General features: G+C 37.9%; 1 protein-coding gene across 24 annotated transcripts in view; it reads right to left on the reverse strand.

The window, feature by feature from the left end:
- The window catches only part of CSNK1G1 (casein kinase 1 gamma 1), a 155,133-nt gene that overhangs the window by 125,632 nt on the left and 9,907 nt on the right, over positions 1–19,594 (reverse strand). For 9 of the 24 annotated variants that reach the window (XR_015134734.1, XM_086321465.1, XM_086321464.1 and 6 more), the window contains exon 2: positions 4,100–4,148. The exons of the other annotated variants lie outside the window; for them this stretch is intronic. The gene's annotated coding sequence lies outside the window, so the exon portion shown is untranslated. The remainder of the gene's footprint in view (positions 1–4,099; positions 4,149–19,594) is intronic. 24 annotated transcript variants of the gene reach the window in all.

The following is a 19,594-nucleotide window of genomic DNA, read 5'->3' on the forward strand; positions in this document are numbered from 1 at the left end:
TACCTGGAGAAAACTGTAATTCCAAAAGATACATGCACCCCTATGCTCACTGCAGCACTACTTACAACAGCCAGGACATGGAAGCAACCTAAATGTCCATCAACAGAGGAATGGACAAAGAAGATGTGGTACATAGAGACAATGGAGCATTATTCAGCCATAAAAAAGAATGAAATTGTGTGCATTTGCGGAGACATGATTGGACCTAGACACTGTCACACAGAGTGAAATGAGTCAGAAATAGAAAAACAAATATTGTACATTAATGCACATATGCAGAATCTAGAAAAGCATAAGATGAACCCATTTGCAAAGCAGAAATAGAGACACAGACGTATGGACACCAAGATGGGAAAATGGGATGAGATAAATTGGAAGATCTGGATTGATATATATGCACTACTGGGTATAAAATAGGTAATTAATGACAAAACGTGGTCCACTGAAGAAGGGAATGACAAACCACTTCAGTATTCTTGCCTTGAGGACCCCATGAAAAGTATGAAAAGGCAAAAAGATAGGACACTGAAACATGAACTCCCCAGGTCGGTAGGTGCCCAATATGCTACTGGAGATCAGTGGAGAAATAACTCCAGAAAGAATGAAGAGACGGAGCCAAAGCAAAAACAACACCCAGTTGTGGATGTGACTGGTGATGGAAGTAAAGTCTGATGCTGTAAAGAGCAATATTGCTTAAAAACCTGGGATGTTAGGTCCATCAGTCAAGGCAAATTGGAAGTGGTCAAAGAGGAGATGGCAAGATTGAACATCAACATTTTAGGAATCAGCGAACTAAAATGGACTGAATTGGGTGAATTTAACTCAGATGACCATTATATCTACTACTGTGGAAAAGAATTTCTTAGAAGAAAGGAAATAGCCATCATAGTCAACAGAAGAGTCTGAAATGCAGTACTTGGATGCAATCTCAAAAATGACAGAATGATCTATGTTCATTTCTGAGGCAAACCATTCAATATCACAGTAATCCAAGTCTATGCTCCAACCAGTAATGCTGAAGCTGAGTGGTTCTATGAAGACCTACAAGACCTTCCAGAACTAAAACCCAAAAAAAGATGTCCTTTTCATTATAGGGGACTGGAATGCAAAAGTGGGAAGTCAAGAGATACCGGGAGTAACAGGCAAATTTGACCTTGGAGTACAGAATGAAGCAAGGCCAAGGCTAATACAGTTTTGCCAAGAGAATGCACTGGTAACAGCAAATACCTCTTCCGACAACACAAGAGGACTCTGCATATGGACATCACCAGATGATCAATACTGAAATCAGACTGATTATATTCTTTGAAACCAAAGATGGAGAAGTTCTATATACAGTCAGGAAAAACAAGACCAGGAGCTGACTGTAGCTCACATCATGAACTCCTTATTGCCAAATTCAGATTTAAATTGAAGACAGTAGGGAAAACCACTAGATCATTCAGGTATGACCTAAATCAAATCCCTTAGGATTATACAGAGGAAGTGAGAAATAGATTCAAGGGATTAGTTCTGACAGAGTGCCTGAAGAATTATTAATGGAGCTTTGTGACTTTGTACACGAGGCAGGGATCAAGTCCATCTCCAAAAAAAAAAAAGAAATGCAAAAAGGCAAAATGGATTCTGAGGAGGCCTTACAAATAGCTATGCAAAGAAGAGAAGTGAAAGACAAAGGAGAAAAGGAAAGATATACCCATTTGAATGCAGACTTCCAAAGAATAGCAAGGAGAGATAAGAAAGCCTTCCTTAGTGATCAATGCAAAGATAGAGGAAAACAATATAATGGGAAAGACTAGAGATCTCTTCAAGAAAATTAGAGATACCAAGGGAACATTTTATGCAAAGATGGGCACTATAAAGGACAGAATGGTATGGATCTAACAGAAGCAGAAGATATTAAGAAGAGGTGGCAAGAATACACAGGAGAACTATACAAAAAAGATCTTCACGACCAAGATACTCACGATGATATGATCACTCACCTAGAGCCAGACATCCTGGAATGTGAAGTCAAGTGGGCCTTAGAAAGCATCACTACGAACAAAGCTAGTGGAGGTGATGGAATTCCAGTTGAGTAATTTCAAATCCTAAAAAATGATGCTGTGAAAGTGCTGCACTCAATATGCCAGCAAATTTGGAAAACTCAGCAGTGGCCACAGGACTGGAAAAGGTCAATGTTCATTCCACTCCCAAAAGAAAGGCAATGCCAAAGAATGTTCAAACTACCGCACAATTGCACTCATCTCACATGCTAGTAAAGTAATGCTCAAAATTCTCCAAGCCAGGCTTTAACAGTACGTGAACCGTGAACCTCCAGATGTTCAAGCTGGATTTAGAAAAGGCAGAGGAACCAGAGATCAAATTGCCAACATCCGCTGGATCATCGAAAAAGCAACAGAGTTCCAGAAAAACATCTGCTTTACTGACTATGCCAAAGCCTTTGACTGTGTGGACCACAACAAACTGTTGAAAAATCTTAAAGAGATGGGAATACCAGACCACCTGACCTGCCTCTTGAGAAACCTGTATGCAGGTCAGGAAGCAACAGTTAGAACTGGACATGGAACAATAGACTGGTTCCGAATTGGGAAAGGAGTATGTCAAGGCTGTATATTGTCACCCTGCTTATTTAACTTATATGTAGAGCACATCATGAGAAATGCTGGGCTGGATGAAGCACAAGCTGGAATCAAGATTGCCGGGAGAAATATCAATAACCTCAGATATGCAGATGACACCACCTTTATGGCAAAAAGCAAAGAATAACTAAAGAGCCTCTTGATGAAAGTGAAAGAGGAGAGTTAAAAAGTTGGCTTAAAACTCAACAATCAGAAAACTAAGATCATGGCATCCGGTCCCATCACTTCATGGCAAATAGATGGGGAAACAATAGAAACAGTGAGAGACTATTTTTGGGGGCTGCAAAATATCTACGATGGTGACTGCAGCCATGAAATTAAAAGAAGCTTGCTCCTTGGAAAAAAAGTTATGACCAATCTAGACAACATATTCAAAAGCAGAGACATTACTTTGTCAACAAAGGTCCATCTAGTCAAAGCTATGGTTTTTCCAGTAGTCATGTATGGATGTGAGAGTTGGATTATAAAGAAAGCTGAGTACCGAAGAATGATGCTTTTGAACTATGGTGTTGGAGAAGACTCTTGAGAGTCCCTTGGACTGCAAGGAGATCCAACCAGTCCATCCTAAAGGAAATCAGCCCTGAATATTCACTGGAAGGCCTGATGCTGAAGGTAAAACTCATATAGCTTTGGCCACCTGATGCGAAGAGCTGACTCACTGGAAAAGACCCTAATGCTGGGAAAGACTGAAGTTAGGAGGAGAAGGGGACAACAGAGGATGAGATGGTTGGATTGCATCACTGACTCAATGGACATGAGTTTGAGTAAACTCTGGGAATTGGTGATGGACAGAGAGGCCTGGCATGCTGCAGTTCACGGGGTCACAAAGAGTCAGACACAACTGAATGACTGAACTGGACTAATGAAAACCTACTATATAGCACAGCGGGGAAAAGGTGCATATATTAAGGACATATATTTAGTTAATCTTAAAAATGCATTCCAATATACACTAGGCGCAGACAAATACTATTGATTCTGCTTATACAAGGTACCTAGAAAAGTCAAGTTCATAGAGTCAGAAAGTACATTCATTGGTAGATGCCAGGGCCAGGGTGTGAGCGTGAGGTGGGGAGGGGGATTGCGGAGTTAGTACTTTTTGGGGACAGATTTTCAGATTAGGACGGTGACAAATTCAGGAGATGGATAATGGTGAGAGTTGTACAACAATGTGAATGCACTTATTGCCACTGAACTGTACAGTTAAACTTGTTAAAACAGTATGTTTTATATTATAGGGCTTTTATCACAATAAAAGTCTTTTTAAAATAAAATGACTGACTGTGACCTCTTCTGTGAAGTTAACATGGACTTAGACATTCCTTGCCACAGACAGAGAAACTGAAGCTCACAGGGTTTATATTCACTGACTAGATCACACAGTCAAACCCAGCCATGTGTTCAAAGTCTGAGCTATCTCACGTCTGTCACACTTAACAAAGAACCCTGTACTCACTTACCCATTCAGCCCCATTGAGTCAAAAGTGCATTGGCCTCACAACTGTCCTCCTGAAACAACAACAAAAAAACGTGTGTGGCGATTTTTAAATATGTCCACAATTTTTCTGCTAGGAAGTCAACCTAACTTTCCCTCCCTTAACATGTCTTCTATTTCCCACACTGATGTTCTTCATCATTTAATACTGTATTTATGCTCCTTTTTTGTGGCAGAACTTCGCCATCAAATTTGTTTTTTTTTTGTTTTAACAGCTTCATTGATGGGAATTTCCTGATAGTTCAGTGGTTAGTACTTGGAGTTTTTACTGTGGTGGCGCAGGTTCAATCCCTGGTCAAGGAATGAACATCCCACAAACCATGTGGCACAGTCAAAAGAAAGAAAACAAAAAAATCCAGCTTCCTTGAGGTGTAATTCACATACCATACAATTCATCTATTTAAAGCATACCTCTGTTTTAAAAATAATTCCTAAACTGAGAGAAAGCAAAATGGCCTACAATTAGTCCAACAGATTTTTCCAGAGTTTGTTTATCCAGTAAAGACTTACAGATTCTCTAGTTGGTTCATTTATTTCGCTACCTGACAGAGATGGACAGGGAGCTAGGGCTTAAGAAACCGCTATACAGCTCAGGAAAAGATTTTATGACTACTCTTCCTGTCTTGGCCCTCATCTCTGAATTTCGTTCATGTCAATTTGGTGGAGACTTCTTCCTGCAGAAGTAAGCCAATTGTGACATTAAAAGCTTTTATCAGAGAGGAGAGAAAATATGCACTTATATAAATATTTTATGAATAATGTGAATAAATCATACATAGTGTCTTTATGACTTTGCTGTTGTGGCCTCAGGACACAATGAACCATGTACCTCACTTGCTTCTTCCTGTGACATGTTAGTAAGGATTTTCAAACATTCTGTGGTTCTGACGACAGTACGATCCTCTTGGAAAGGATAACTTTAGCTGAACTTCTTTCAATCTAATCCAAAATATACTGTTCCTGGAAGACAGTCCTTTAAATCTGTGGCATTAAATTAGGTCTGTTATCTGTTTTCATCACCCTGAAGTTTTCTTCATTACTTCTGCTTCAGTATTATTTTTGTTATTGCTAATTCATTACATGCCATTTTGGCAGGGCAGGGGTTAAGGTTGAGGGTTAATGGGTATAAACATAAATCTATAATATCTTCTTTCCTGGAGCACTATTTCTTTTGAACAAATGTGCAAACGCATTAATACTATGAAGGTGTATAAAATTTGGTTTTATCCAGATAGTAACCTATTAGACTTCAAGTTTACTGACTTTGTGATACTTCATAAAATTTGTCCTGCTAGATTTTCTTGTCAAATTATATTTATCTTTCAAGTGTTACTGAAATGTATCTACTCTCAAAGGATAAAGATTTGATATGCCTGAGACTATTTAAAAGACATACCATTTTCTTCCAAAAGTGTTTTGAGTAGCACTTTTAGAATTGGCCTCTTGAGGTGATTACTTTAAGAAAGTAATACTTATTTGGATTTTAAGTTATTAGAAGTTTTTTTTCAAAATTAGCTTAATTTATCATGCTCATATCCTTGTATTTATGTTATAGACATAAAATGTAATACCTTTTCCCTTAATAAATAAAAATAATAAAAGGAAAATACTGCTTGTTTAAAGATTTTTTAAAAACGCACACATACAGTAGGGACTTCCATGGTAGTCCAGTGGTTTAGATTCCTCCTGCCAATGCAGAGGACATTGGTTCGATCCCTGATCCAGAAGATTTCACATGCCACAAGGTAACTAAGCCCATGTGCTACAACTACTGAGCCCACACCCCGCAACTAGTGAAGCCTACATGCCCTTCCACAATGAGAAGCCACTGCAACAAGAAGTCCAAGCACTGAAACTAGAGAGTCGCCCCTGCTCTCCACAACTAGAGAAAGCCCGAGCATAGCTACAAAGACCCAGCACAGCCAAAAATAAATAAATAATTTTAAACACACACACACACACAACAAAACTGAGTGATAATCTAAGCAGACCATGGTTTTTGAGTCTCTAGGTAATTCCACTGAAAAAGGCACAAAACAAACTCATTGATGTAGAAACTGCAATGCTAAGAAGGATGTTGAATGTAAAGACTGGATATCTAATATAAAGAGTGATGACTACTAGGACTCATCTGGTGGTCCAACGATTAAGAATCTGCCTTCCAGTGCAGGGGACATGGGTTCAATTCCTGGTCGGGGAACTAAGATCCCAAATGCTGCAAGGCAACTAGGCGGCCACACCACAACTGGAGAAGCCAGTGCATCACAACTGGAGACTCTGGACACTGCCAATCGCCACAAATTGAGTCCTGTGCCACAAGGAAATATCCCACATGATGCAGCAAAGATCCCGTATAACACAACCAAGACTCAACACAGCTAAAGAAAGAACATGAATGAATTCAGGTCCAATGCTGGCAGCTCTGATTTTTCAGGAGTTGCTAAACATTGAAATTACAATAAAATATCCCATTTTCTATACACTGGAAACTAATTTAAAAAAATTTTAAACAGTGTCTGAGATACCAATTTGCAGTCTCTGGTATAAAATGAAATACAGCTTTTAAAGCCTTCAGCCTAAACAATCCATGCTGCCAAAAACAAGGATGGGAACTCATAAAACAAGAAAAAAGCACCACGTTTAACTAAAAAGTACCTTGTTCACTCCAGAAACAAAAACAAGACTGAATATAAATAGTGAGAGTCTGAAATGATAATGCTTTCAACAGAGAAGTTCAGAGTATCATAGTTAGTACTGTTAACTGGACAAATTTAATTCATTTTTGTTCCTTATACAAGGAAAAATTCCCATTTCTCAATTTCAGATCTAAACAATAATTTGATGTATTATTCTAAGGAAATGAATAGCATTCAACATAAAAAGTTACTCCAAAGTAGGTTAAGGCAAACATTTATATGATGAACAGATGGGTTTATGAAGGAAAAAGGCTAAAATACATCAAACAAAATTACCATAAGTCCAATGTCTGATGACAAATGCAGCTACCTGCATTGAGCTAGGTTAAGGTTGTGGACACTGCAAATTCATTTCAAAGCATACAAAGACTCAACACTAATATTGGTAAAGCTTTTCATTATAAAATGATAGTATCATTAAACTTCCCTGAGCAAGAAGAACAGCCAACAGGATGGGAAAGAAGGAAGGGGAGCTGGGTTTGTAGTGATGCTGTACATAAAACCTGAATTCTCTTCTGTATTTCTCCTAACTCCTATAGAAAAGCCATACAAAGCAGTAACATCTCACAGTAGCACCTGCTAGGCTCTAATTATATCTCATGTAACATTTCACTGTATTTTTATTCCATTTTCTCACCTCAATTACCCTGAGTAGTGAACATTTTTCACCTTCTGAAATCCTTACCCTGTAACTTTTTATTCTTCTCTCGTGGATGGAGCATAAAGGTTTACAACATGACTGTTCCCATATTTCAGATTTTTCTTAGTTTTATGTATGAACTAGCCACAAAGAAATCTGGGTTTTTTCCTCTCCCAGAGTTTCCAACAGCTAAGTCTTTTGGGGGGGGGGGGGCTTCTCATTGTGGAGCGCGGGCTCTCTCTCTGCAGTGCACATACTTCTCCTGTTTTGTCACTTGGGCTCTAGAGCACTCACAGGCTCAGCAGTTACAGCACAGGCTCCCAGAACACGTGGGCTCAGGAGCTACAGTGGCAGACTTGGCTGCTTCACAGCATGTGGGATCTTAGTTCCCCAACAAGGGATCAAACCTGAGCCCCCGGCATGGCAAGGCAGTACTATGTTACACTAAGGTTCTAAAAGTATACCTTACCTTTCATTTCCTTAAATTTCCTCTTCCACTCTTTCAAAGTTCCTTCCTAAGGGTTGTCCTTTATCAAACTATAAGGAAGCATAACCTTCCAGTCTTTCCCAGACCCCTAAAACGTTCCCAAGTGTTTAAAACAATATCCCTAGTGTTTAAAATATGGCTTTACAGACTATAAATATGTATTTATGACATTAATAATAAAAATTATCTTTACAGTCAAACACAAGAATGGAAAATAAACAGTTTCTGTTAGGATGGTGAAATTTCCACTTTCTTTTCATTTTTAATTATTTTTATTACATTACTTGTGCAACAAAATGAGTACAACCATCCTTGGTTGAAAAACTGTTCATACAAAAATGCTACTTAACTCCCATCAGCCAATTCTCTCATGAAGTTGTTTCAGAATGTTGGTAAATTTCAATGAGCAGCCAAAGTTAACAGTCATTATAATATGCTATGCTATGCTAAGTCACTTCAATCGTGTCCGACTCTGTGTGATGACCCCATAGACGGTAGCTCACCAGGCTCCCCCGTCCCTGGGATTCTCCAGGCAAGAACACTGGAGTGGGTTGCCATTTCCTTCTCCAATGCATGAAAGTGAAAAGTGAAAGTGAAGTCGCTGTCATGTCTGACTCAGCGACCCCATGGACTGCAGCCCACCAGGTTCCTTTGTCTATGGGAGTTTCCAGGCAAGAGTACTGGAGTGGGGTGCCATTTCCTTCTCCAGTGCGTGAAAGTGAAGTCACTCAGTCATGTCCGACTCTTAGTGATCCCATAAACTGTAGCCTACCAGGCTCCTCCGTCCATGGGATTTTCCAGGCAAGAGTACTGGAGTGGGGTGCCATTGCCTTCTCCGCATTATAATATATGTCATGCTAAAGTTTTCATTTCAAAGATATAGAAAGACATCCCACTCATTATGGTTGTCAAAAATCAGCCAGAGGACTTCCCTGGTGGTCCAATGGTTAAGAATCCACCTGCCAATGCAAGAGACAAGGGTTCAATCTCTGGCCTGGGAACTAAGATCCCAAATGCTGTGGAGCAACGAAGCCTGTGTGTCACAACTACTGAGTCCATGAACCATAACTACAGAAGCCCACGTGCTCTGGAGCCTGTGTTCTACAACCAGAGAAGCCACAGCAAGGAGAAGCCCACGCACTGCAACTAGAGAGCAGAGTAGCCCTGCTTGCTGCAACTAGAGAAAGCCTGAGAACAACAATGAAGAGACTGTGTACCACAACGAAGACCCAGCACAACCAAAAAACAAAAAATTAGCCAAAAGTGTATTTTATGATCAAAACCAGTGCAGTCCCATTATGGCAAACAGTTGATGAAGGGAATCAGGTTGAAACCACTAACCAATAAATGATTACTTTTTTAAGGCACCTCCTCTATAAGAAGGAACTTAGGATAGTTTCACAAACTCAAGAGTGGGCAAAACACATGGACTCACAAATGGGTCCAGTAATAAAGCAACGAAGAAAGAGTCAAGGGAAACAGTAACCTCTGACTAAGTCTCAGTTCCTTTACCGGTAAAATAAGAACAACCAACAAAGAAAAACAATACTGATCAGAGATGTGCGGCAACCCAGAGTGTTCTTTCCCCTTATCCATGTTCTCCCTATAAAACAGGAGGAGGTAAGTAGGTAAGGAAAATGAGTAGGCAAAGATAACCATAATCTGTTGAGCAACCTTTCCTCATACCCACACAGAAGGCCAACGAGTTTCTCCTATTCTTCTTTCACCTCCACACAAATAAACAGAATCCTAGGGGAAAAAACTTGAATTTATTCTGGCTTGTTTGTGAGTTTTTATTTATTACTACTGAAGACAGACCCAGAAATCTCTCCTTTCCTTCCCACGATTCCTTACTGAAGTCACAAGAATCCATTGGCTTTTGGGTCTATCTGCAGGAGTAGTAGCCTCTGATAAACAGCCTCTTAATTGAAATCCAGTGAAAACGCTACAAAGATAATGTTCGAGAGAAGCAGAGGAGGAAATAGCCTCTCCTGGCGTCAAAGGAGAAAAAGTGCCATTAACTCTGTATTAAATACCAATACACTAAAATAAGAGACATACATGTGAGTTTCACTTTGGAACAGTAAAAGCAATGAGCAAGAAGAGCTTTAAAAAAAAAAAGTTTTTTCTTTAAAGCCAAGAAAAACATAATGAGAAAAGAAACAATTGGTAAGCCCACTAGAAAGAAGCAAACACCCACCCAAATATCCGTCTTTTAGTATTACTTTGTAGAGTATTAATTAAAACTAACTTCTCTAGTAACCTGCTCAAAAGTCGAATATATACATGCCCACAGGATTCCTACAAGCCTGGGCCAAATTCAATTATTAAGTCAGTGTAGTGAAATTATTTTGGATCAATTTTATATATTTGGCTACATAAAAGTCCAACTCTAAAACAATGCTTTAAAATTCCAGAATAGGAAAAATGCTGTTACTCAAAAGATAACTGGGTTTCACTTATCTCTCTTCCTTTTATACTACCTACTAATAATCAAAAATCATTTTAATCAGTTATATAACACCTTAACTCTTAAAATCTAAAGGACAACGTCTAGAATATTTATAAAATGCCTAGGGGAAAATGTGACATTAAAATATAAAATGAAAAACTTCTTTTTAATGAATATTCCAAGAATAAAATTATTACCATACTGATCTTGAGAGTAACTATTTTCTCTTTCCCAACAATCAGTCATACTTACCTAACCTTTTCACTCTTTTCCATAATTAGCCTTTATCTTGTTTCACCTTCTAATTTTCTCATACCTCGACCAATCACAGTTCTGCCTAACCAAATACTTCAAAAAAATAAATGTATCTAGTTATGTATGTCAAACCATACTTGTGCAGATATAAATCTCTTTAAGTATGCTGCTGCTGCTGCTAAGTCGCTTTAGTCGTGTCCGACTCTGTGCCACCCCATAGACAGAAGCCCACCAGTCTCCCCCGTCCCTGGGATTCTCCAGGCAAGAACACTGGAGTAGCTTGCCATTTCCTTCTCCAATGCATGAAAGTGAAAAGTGAAAGTGAAGTCGCTCAGTCGTGTCCGACTCTTAGCGACCCCATGGACTGCAGCCCACCAGGCTCCTCTGTCCATGGGATTTTCCAGGCAAGAGTACTGGAGTGGGATGCCATTGCCTTCTCCACTCTTTAAGTATAACCACCCCTCATTAGTATAATCATTAGGAAATTATGTCCTGAGTAGATGAATCTGCTAGAGAATTAAAGTTTACTTTTTTAAACCCTACAACTAAGATTAAAATATACTTCATACTTAAATAAAAGCCACTATAAGGAAAAGAAATGAGATATAAATATTGGGAGAGAAGAAAAGGAAGAAGTAATTTTAGAGCATATTCTCACCCATGGACTCTTAGCACAGTCAAACACATGTGACACGTGAATTTAACCTTTTTGATGGCTGAGAATAACCACTGTATTTTTCTATGAAAAACTATGTCATCTAGCCCTAACGATGTAAAGCCTAATGCTGCTATACTAAATGGCCCCAGGGTACTAAGTTTTAATACTGTATTTTTTGTCTCTTTCTCACAGTTGGTGTGTTCAGCTCTAGCAGCACCTTTCTTCCCTAACGTGTAATGTGCCTCCTTTTAAAAACTTATGTTGGCCACCAAGCATGTAAGATCTTAGTTCCCTGGCTAGGAAACAGGGTGTCTTAACCACTGGACTGCCAGGGAAGTCCCTTAATGTACCTCCTTTAATATGCTATGAGCTATAACCAAGTGAAAGAAACTATTAGTCGCTCAGTCATGTCCGACTCTTTCTGACTCCATGGACTGTAGCCCACCAGGCTCCTCTGTCCATAGAATTCTCCAGGCAAGAATACTGGAGTGGGTTGCCATTCCTTTATCAAGAGGATCTTCCTGACCCAGGGATCAAACCCAGGTCTCCCACATTGCAGGTGGATTCTTTACCATCTGAGGTGACTTAGTAAAATGTGGTGACTATGTTCCTGGAAGCTACAGAAGTACACTTTTAGGAAAAGTTACATGAATTTTAGGACTCACACTTAAAGAATACAGACTTTCTAGTCTATACTCAAGTTCTCAGCTATGTATACAAAGAAGTTTCTAAGGGAATTAAAACTATTAAGAGTTTCTATAGGCATAAAACTATGATTAGATAAAGGACCACCTTCATTTCATAATCAGGTCAAACGCAGCAGATCCAGGACCAGTGGGTACAGACATGTGATCTGTGTACTGAAAATGATCATTGTTCTTTAATTTGTTAAGAGATTGCATTATGTTTTAGAAAAGTCAGACTAGTTTGAAGATTAGCCCAAAGAATGTCTTTTAACTTATAAATGTAATAATTTCCAAACATTAAAGAAAAAAAGAAATGCTATTTAATGTGTTCAAATACACAAAACAAATCAAGTTAATAAAGAACAATTTCTAACTAGGAATCTTGAGTACATCCCTAATACAAATAAATAAGAAGAGCCTATAATAAACACGTCAAATATAAATGCCTCTCAAGCAATTTGCTCTCTGTTAGGTTAACCATTGCCTCGATGACTCTGATTCCATCAAATTATTTCTTACCAAACTATTTCCCACAGATGTTTGTCAGCCATGGGTGAAAATGATTCTCGGTAGTTATAACCTAACACTTTTCTGAACTTCACAAGAGTTACACCACATCAAAACTCAAGGTGGGCTCATTAGCAGACTTCAAACCTTACACACCTTACAATGCAAACCAGAAAAAGCACATCCCTGGCAATTTCTATTGACTGCTAATATTTCAGAAATTAATATAGTATTGATGTGACTCAAATTGTATTATTTTTAAATAAATTTTATTTCTACTTATTTTTTTACAGTTAACACACACGATTTCCAAAAACTACATGGCACTTCATATGCATTGTAAGTATGAAGCACACATTAATTAAAAATGCTATACAAAAATAACATTTTTCATCTATGAAAATGGTAATGATACAAAATTGTGATGCCCCACATTAGGTAAGTCCAGAGTAATAAGCTCTCATGCCTTGCTGAGGGGACTGTACCACCTTTCCAAAAGACTGATTCTAAAATGTTCATTTATTGACTCTTCAGGAATAAATAATAACATCCATCAATTAAACCCTAAGGAATGAAGTTTCCTAAGGAAATAAAATATTTCAGAATTTATAGGAGCAGACATCTGAAATAACGTAAAAACAACAGAAGTGTAGTTAATTTGGGTGTTTTACAGCCATTAATGATTTAATTATATGGAACAATTTTCTCAACAATAAGTGAAGAAAGAATACTATTAACTGTATTACTTAAAACATACATTATACATGTATCTCTGTCTCCTTTCATATAATCACAGAAAAAAATGGAAAGAAACTTTATCTGAAAATAATGATTAACAGGAGCCTCTAGAGCTACAGTCCACGTCATTGCCAAGAGTCAGACATAACTGAGCACACATGCATGCACTCTCTAGGAAATGATTACTCTCTAGGAAATATTATATTTGGTTTTATTTTGTTCTTTATAATTTTGCCACACTGCTCAAATTAAAAAAAAAAAAAAAACCCTTCACGTATGAAATAATCACATAAATTAACAAAAAACCCTTCACATATGAAATAAACACATAAATTAACTGAAAAAACAAAACCAAATGCCTGGTCCATAATGCTGTGAAAAAATACTGCGACGGTGTTTAAAAAGGGCTTCCCTTGTGGCTCAGGTAGTAAATGTGGGAGACCTGGGTTCAATCCCTGGGTTGGGAAGATCCCCTGGAGAAGGGAAAGGCTACCCACTCCAGAATTCTGGCCTGGAAAATTCCATGGACTGTATACTCCATGGGGTCACCAAGAGTCAGACACAGCTGAGCGACTTTCACTTTTTTCACTGTTTAAAAATGTTTTTAAACAGGAAAATAGTTCATACTGTATTTTATAACAAGAGAATTAAAAAATATATACATATGTTAGCATACAGAAGTAGAATTTAAAGGAATATACACAAACTGCCAAATTTATAAACCAAAATAGAGCACTTACAAGCACTTACACTTTGTTAAAAATGGCAAAACATCATTACTTTTTATAATGAATGTTTTATCTCTGTAAAAAGCTTACAATAATAGAAAGTCTTCCTAACACTGTTTAAATTATAAATGATACTTGCAAGGAAACAACCCAAGAGTTTAATGAAGTTCCATTAAAATAAGTAGTCACTGATTAAAAGTATATATTATATCAAAATTAATCATACTTTATCTTTTTACCTTAAAATATTGCAACTGAGTTACACTGGATTTAGAATGTTATAAAACTAGCAATCATACATACGCTGAAGCTATATATATACTACAGTCCTCAAAAATTAAAGTTCCTGCCACCAACAAAGGTAATGTGACTATTTAAAAACCAAAACTTTTGTGCACAGCCTACATTACATCTTACTGAGCATACCAGAGACTATTCTCAAGTCTTCTCAAGTCAAGACTGTGTGTGTGTGTATGTGTGTGTGTGTGTGTGTTGCTCAGTTGTGTCCTACTCTCTGTGACGCCATGGACTGTAGCTTCTCTATATACAGAATTCTCCAGGCAAGAATACTGGAGTGGGTTGCCATTCCCTTCTCCAGGTCACTTACTCAAAGCCAAAATTAAATTCTCCCAACTATGTAACTGGTCATCACTGAACCCAGGATTTTATAACAATGTGGAGAATCAAGATAATTGTTACATTAAGGATTAAGTGGATCCAGTGTTTAGCTCCCTCAAATGAAAAATACCTGATCCTACACAACCAACAACACTTTAATATATTTCAGTCAATATCAAAAGAAAACCAATGCAAAAAAAAAAAAAAAAAAACCTAACGGACACAGCTTTTGTGAGCAGGGAAGAATGCCTCAGGTAGAGGAACTAAAATCTAAGAACTGAATTAAGGGCTAAAAATTAAGAATTCTAATCACAGATAAGACAGTGACCCAACCTAAATTTTGTCTCAACCACATATTGTTGACCACAAATGGAGACTTATTCAAAAGTAAGTCATAAAATGTTTGAAAAAAATTAAAACTTAAATTTTTAACCAAGAGAAAGAATTCATTTTCCTAACCTGGTCCACATATAGATAAATCCCAATGGCCCTGAAATCAGTACTGGTAAGTATGGCAACTAAGAAAGATTTAAAGCATGTTTAGCAATTGGGGGGGCGGGGGGCATTTTAGTACCTTAGTTTAATCACAGCTGAGTGCATAAAGAGGTTTATGCTGTCAGTACTGTCCTAACAAGAAAGGCACAGCTTAGCCTCACCCACAAAATGATTAAAAATGTGCAGTTCAAGAAAAAAGATAATGATAGCTATATATACAATAAGAGTATAAAATGTTATTCACTATTTATCACACATATTAAAAACTTAAATCAAAATATATTTATATTAAATATGTAAGCACAGTTTTAAACTGTATATATACTCTGTATTTAATCATTCTCAAGTATTTCTGTACTAAATACTTAGCTCTTTAACCATATTAGTCCTTACTGCCTTCATTCATAATCTTCACTATGTGCCCCTTTTTTGATCTCAGCATTTTTATCTTTTATTATCTGAAAAAGCCATATTATTGACATTCTTCATTTGGTAAGTTAAAACTAAGATGAAATTGTTTCTAATTTCTTAAACTTACGACACTGGGTAAAGTTAATGATAAGAAAATTAATGAAACAGCTTAACAGCACAGCTTGGGAATTATTAGATGAAAAAAAGCCTCCGGGGGTGGGGATAGGAGGGAAGGGAGGACAGAACTTTGCGAACAGAAATATGGCAGATTATTTAAATGATCTGCCCACTAAAAACTGAAAATGCTGAATTAAAAGCAACAACTGAAGTATTTTTCAGCTTGAAAATTTTATTTCATTATGTCATATCTTATACCCATTTCTCCCCTAAGTATTTTCACATTTGCATATAAATACTTAAACTTTTAAAAATAATTGTTTTTAAAGTCTTGGTGTATTAATTCTATCATTTCAGCATTTCTAGGTCTATTTCTATTGACTGATTTTTCTCTTAGCTATGGATGATATTTTCCTACTTATGTGCATATCCAATTAACACAGAATTCAAGATAATGATTCCTTCTAGGTCAGAAAAAGAACCTTTTAAGATACCAGTTGTATTTTTATTTCTTTGATGGAGTGATGGGTATAGTGTTTACTTCTAGTCTTTAAACCATATGTGACTCTCTATATATGGTGTAGTTCTTGAAAAAAAAAATACTGTAAAAACTTAAGTTAGATGCTTTGAAAAGGTTCAGTGGGAAGAAAAAGGAGGGCGGCAAGGGAAGGACAAAATTGTAATGGACACAGTAGGGAACTCCAGGGCTCCATCCACTGCACACACATACACATATGTACACACACACACACAGGCTGGAAAAAAAATCAGAATTAATTTCTGCAGACCTGTGTAATCTAATAAAAATTACAACAACCAAGAAAGCTTAGCAAAGAAAGAAGCGCCTACACTGAAGTGAGCGAGCAATGTGGTGTTTCTAATTGCCTACCTACCATTCCCCACTCCCCAGTGCAACAAAGGCAGCAAGGATGGCAGCTGCACACCTGCTGAAGGCCAACAGTGCAAGGGAGCAACACAAGCCTTACTCTCAAAGAAACGTGAGTGAACACTATGACCTGACTGGCAGCTTCCTCAAAAACTGGCACAAGAAGGTGCTTTTGTTCTGCCTGACTTGGAGCACTCCCAGGGCAAGCAGCCCAGGGGAGGGGAAAATAGGCAGGATAACACAGAGAGCTAAAAGCCTGGCAAGTGAGAGCTTGAGAAAGGAGATACGTGGGGAGAAACGGGCTTTGTAAACTCTTACAAGGAATCTAGAAGTCCACAAATATTTCCAAGGCTGAATGCACACACAGAAAAGGACTAAGAAGACCCTAGACTTTCACCTCTAGCTGACCCTTAGGCTCCATCCAAACAGGAAATAAAGGCGAAGACAGGGTTGTAAATAGCCCAGCTAAGCACTAGAGTACCCAAACACAGAACCATCCAACTAAAAGTAGGACAGTATTTTTTTCTTTTTCTTTTATACGTTTATGGTCTCCAGGTGTTAAAGGCAACTGGGTCAAAATACTAGTTGACCGCAAGGTTAATGGAACACAGACTTCAGTAACCACACATGACAAAGAATATATACATAACAAAAATAGTTTAGAAAAGACACTAAACAAACAACAATGAAATTAACAATAATCCACAATAAGAAGCAACAAAAAACCCTGAGGAGGGGAGGAATCTGATGTCTAAAGTCAATACATAATATTCAAAATGTACAAAAGATTATGTGGCATGCAAAGAAACAAGAATCCTTGTATAGAAATTTATTATATATATATTTTTTACCTCAATATTTCTTTAAAGCAAGGAAAGGCAAAGAAGGAACCATTATGTGAATGTGACCAGTAGTCACTTAGGAAATATGAAAGATTGAGGAAAAGAGTGCTATTTGATTAATAATTACTTAAAATGTGAACTGTGACCAATTATATAAACAAGTGAACAGTAACAGTACATGAACCAAGAACTTTCAGATTTACAAGCTGGATTTAGAAAAGGCAGAGGAACCAGAGATCAAATTGCCAACATCCACTGGATCATAGAAAAAGCAAGAAAATTCCAGACAAACATATACTTCTGCTTCACTGACTACGCTAAAGCGTTTGACTATGTGGATCACAACAAACTGGAAAATTCTTATAGAGATGGGAACACCAGACCACCTTATCTGCCTCCTGAGAAACCTGTATACAGGTCAAGAAGTAACAGTTACAATTGAACATGGAAAAATAGACTGGTTCAAAATCGGGAAAGGAGTTATGTCAAGGCTGTATATTGTCACCCTGCTTATTTAACTTATATGCAGAGCACATCGTGCAAAATTCCGGACTGGATGAACCTCAAGCTGGAATCAAGATTGAGGGGAGAAATATCAGTAACCTCAGATATGTAGATGACACCAGCCTTATAGTAGAAAGCGAAGAGGAACTAAAGAGCCTCTTGATGAAGGAAGGTGAAAGAAGAGAGTGAAAAAGTTGGCTTAAAACTCAACATTGAAAAATCTGAGATCATGGCATATGGTCCCATCACTTCATGGCAAATAGATGGAGGAAAAAGTGGAAACAGTGAGAGACTTTTATTTTCTTGGGCTCCAAAATCACTGCAGATGGTGACCGCAGCCATGAAATTAAAAGACGCTTGCTCCTTGGAAGAAAAGCTATGACAAACCTAGACAGTATACTGAAAAGCAGAGACATTACTTTGCTGACAAAGGTCCATCTAGTCAAAGGTATGGTTTTTCCAGTAGTTATGTACAGATGTAACAGATGGACCATAAAGAAGGCTGAGCACCAAAGAATTATGCCTTCAAACTGTGATGCTAAAGAAGACTCTTGAGAGTCCCTTGGACTGCAAGGAGATCAATCCAGTCAATCCTAAAGGAAATCAACTCTGAATATTCACCGGAAGGACTGATGAGTCCTGGCTACCTGATGAGAAGAGCTGACTTGATAGAAAAGACCATCGTGCTAGAAAAGATTCAAGGCAGAAGGAGAAGGGGATGACAGAGGCCAAGATGGTTAGATGGCATCACCAACTCAATGGACATGAGTTTGAGCAAACTCTGGAAAGTAGTGAAGGATAGGGAGACCTGGCGTGCTGCAGACCACAGGGTCACAAAGAGCTGAACATGACTGAGCAGCTGAACAACAACAATAAACAAGTAAAATGTACACTCTACCAAAAAACAGAATTGGCAAAGGACTTACATAGACCAGAAACGATACACAGCTGGCTAATGGGCTCTAAAAAATATACTCACCATTAGCCATGAGGGAAATGCAAATCAAAATCACAGTGAGATACCTATACCCACTAGGATGGCTATAATTACAAAATAAACAGGGAATTCCTGGAAGTCCCGTGGTTAAGACTCAACCCTTTCACCACCATGGCTCCAGGTTCAATTCCTAGGCAGGGAACTAAGATCCTCCAAGTTGCACGACGAAGTATAAATAAATAAAATAACAAACTTCAGTGAGGATACAGAGAAATTAGAACCCTTGGACATTGTTGATGAGAATGTAAAATGGTGCAGTCACTACAAAACAGGTGGTGGTTCCTCAAAAAATAAAAAGTAGGATTATCATGTGTGTTTGTGTGCTACGTCGCTTTAGTCATGTCCAACTCTTTACCGCCCCATGGACTGTAGCCCACCAGGCTCCTCTGTCCATGGAATTCTCCAGGCAAGAATATTGGAGTGGGTTGCTGTGCCCTCCACCAGGGGATCTTCCAAGATTACCATATGACCCAGTAATTCCATTCCTAGGAACCTATCCCAAAGAACAGAAAACAGGTATTTAAACAAAAACTTTTATGTCAGCATTCACAGGAGCTATTCACAATAACCAAAAGGTAAAAACAACCAAAACCCCTATCAACTGATGAATGGATAAACAAATGTGGTATATCCATACAATGGAATATCATCCAGTCATTAGAAAGAAATGAAGTGCTGATACATGCTACAACATAGATGGATCTAGAAAAAGTTATGCTAAGTGAAAGAAGCAGACACAAAAG

The sequence above is a fragment of the Bos grunniens genome, chromosome 10 (assembly GCF_055505025.1).
Source record: "Bos grunniens cultivar Pamir isolate PY7600 chromosome 10, Bosgru_T2T1.0, whole genome shotgun sequence".
NCBI lineage: Eukaryota > Metazoa > Chordata > Mammalia > Artiodactyla > Bovidae > Bos > Bos grunniens.